Source organism: Arachis ipaensis, chromosome B06, assembly GCF_000816755.2.
Source record: "Arachis ipaensis cultivar K30076 chromosome B06, Araip1.1, whole genome shotgun sequence".
Lineage (NCBI taxonomy): Eukaryota > Viridiplantae > Streptophyta > Magnoliopsida > Fabales > Fabaceae > Arachis > Arachis ipaensis.
The window spans coordinates 115397719-115400559 of NC_029790.2; positions in this window are offsets into that span (position 1 = coordinate 115397719).

Sequence of the window (2841 nt, forward strand, 5' to 3'; positions counted from 1 at the left end):
CCCTTATTGCTTGCTTGTTGAATGATTGTTAAATTCAATGAGAAAGGAAATGCTACTGAGTTATTGTTGTTTGTGTTGGAGTAGATGATGGTTGCTGAACTGAGATTAGTTTTATTGATAAATCTGTTGCTGAAATCGTTTAGTTTGGCTTGACTGATTTTCTATTGAATTAATGGATAAACTACTGTGCCCCTGCTGCTTGCAAGTGTAATGGTTATTGACTTAAATGAATAGAATGCTGCCTGAATCCATTACCTTTGTTCATTTTACTGTTTTGGGTGCTGTATGATGGGTCATTGATTGCTGTTCTGCTGAGTGCTGCTCTACTTCTTGGTGGTTGGATTAGTTTTAATTATTTCCTCATATTTTCTTGCTGGAATTGGCTTATTTACTTCCTTCCTATGAATTCATTATGATTTTTTGTGTTTTTAACTCTCAAAGAATTCATATGGAATTTGAATTGATTGATTGAAATTGTGAAATAGGCAAATTTACTGCTGAAATGCTACCGAAATTTATCTTAAGCTGTTTTCAATATTCATCTTTGATTCTATTAATTGATTGAGTTGGTATTTAATTACTTTTGGTTTTCAACTGTTGCTAAGCTCAATTGATTGATTATCCGGTTAAGTACTTCACTGTTTTGGTTGTTGGAAGCTAGAACCTTGGGTTTTGTTATTCACTATTTGGTTGTTGTCCTATTTGGTTGCTCAATTAAACTGCATTGTATTGTTTGAGCAAACAAATTCTATTTGACGAATTTCTGTGTCAAAATAGACCCTTGTTTGCTACATGATTTCTGATTGCCTCAAGATATTTCTTTTGACTATGCACCTAACTTTTTGTTTCGGATTTTCTTATTTATAGGAGTGCTGAAATGGTGACCACATGCTACTTTGAGGGCTCAAGAATACTTTGATTCATAGAGACACTAATCTATGTTAGAACTTTTAACTTTTGGTTGAACTTGTGCAAGACATATAACTTGTAGAACTAATCAATGTACTCACTAATGTTATTTTGTTTTAAAACAATTTTAGCTAAATGAGGCATGTTTGAATTATGTATGTTTTTACATATTATATAAATGTAGATTTGCTTAATAAAATAGTTAATATATTAGTTAATTAAAAAAAAAGTTACAAAATCAAGTTATATTTTGTAACAAAATTTTTTGATAGGAAAAAATAGATTGTCACGAAAAATACCTTGAAGATCAAAATTTGTTACCACTTTTGTAACGGCTTCTGGTTTTTTGTATCAGAAAAAATTGTTACAAAACATCATATTGAATTGTAACAGTTTCATTTTTCGTTACAAAAACTTTTTGTAACGGGACTTACTGCAACGGCCCCTTTTTTTGTTACAAAAAACTTTTGTTTCAAAATTTCGATGTTTTGTAACAATTTTTTTTGTTACAAATACGCCTTTTTCTTGTAGTGCTCCCGCAGGAAGATCCAAACCTATCCATCTCTAACTTTCTGTAGATCTGTGACACTGTAAAGACAAATGGAGTGAATCCCGAGGTCTACAAGCTTATGCTCTTCCCATTTGCTGTAAGGGACAGAGCGAAACAGTGACTTGATTCTCAGTCCAAGGAAAGCCTGGACATGTGGAACAAGGTGGTCATTGGATTTCAGACCAAATTTTTTTACCTCAGATGCTGACTAAGCTTAGGGTGGATGTCCAGACCTTCAGAAAGAAAGATGGAGAGTTCCTCTATGAGGTCTGGGAGAGATACAAGCTGATGATCAGGAGGTGCCCTCCTGACATATTTTTAAAATGGACCAAGCTGTAGATCTTTTATGATGGCCTCTTTGAGATGGCCAAGATGTCACTGGACAACTCTTCAGATGGTTCCTTGCACACGAAGAAGACGCCTGAAGAGGTGAATGAGCTTATTGAGATGGTTGCCAATAACCAGTATCTATACACTTCTGAGAGGAACCTTGTGAACACTGGGACTACTCAGAAGAAAGGAGTCATGGAGGTGGACACACTGGATGCCATTTTAGATCAAAACAAGATCATATCCTAGCAGATTAGTATGATTTCTCAGCACTTGAGTGGGATGCAAGTCTCACCTGTCAATACTCAAGATGCATCCTATGACATGACTGGAAGCTACAACCAAGGGGATGCTTATGGCTATGCTCAATCGACCACTGAGTAAGTAAATTACATGGGCAACTCCTCCAAAAATCCCAATAATGATCCATATTAATTCTTTCAATCAGGGATGGAGGAATCACCCTAACTTTGGGTAGAGGGAGCAGCCATAGAAGCCCCAACAAAATTTTAATAACAACCAAGGTGGCTCCAATCAGAATAAGTTTAACAACCGGCAATTCCAGCCTTCTCAGTAGCAACAAGGACCCTCTCAGAGCCAAAACACTCCTGACTTGGCCACACTAGTTGTTGAGCTTTCCAAGACCACTCACAGCCTTATGCAAGATAAAAGAGCTTCAATTCGGAACTTGAAAGTATAAGTGGGTCAGTTAAGTAAGAGGATATCTGAGAGACCTCCCAACACTCCTTTCGGAGACACAGAGGTAAATTCAAGAGAAGAGTGCAAGGTCCTCATCATGGCCAAAGAGGCCGAGCCTAAGGAGGTGCATGATGCTGAGGAATTGAAGGAAGAAAAGGCTCAAGAAGAGGCTGGAATACATTGTTACACGCCCCATTGGTGGCACAGGAGCCTGAAGTACAATACCCTCAGAAGCTTCAAGAGGAGACCAAGGATGAGTAGTTCACTCAATTCTTAGAAATCTTTAAAAAGTTACACATCAATATTCTTTTTGTTGAGGTATTGGAGAAGATGCCTCCATATATGGCCTTCAT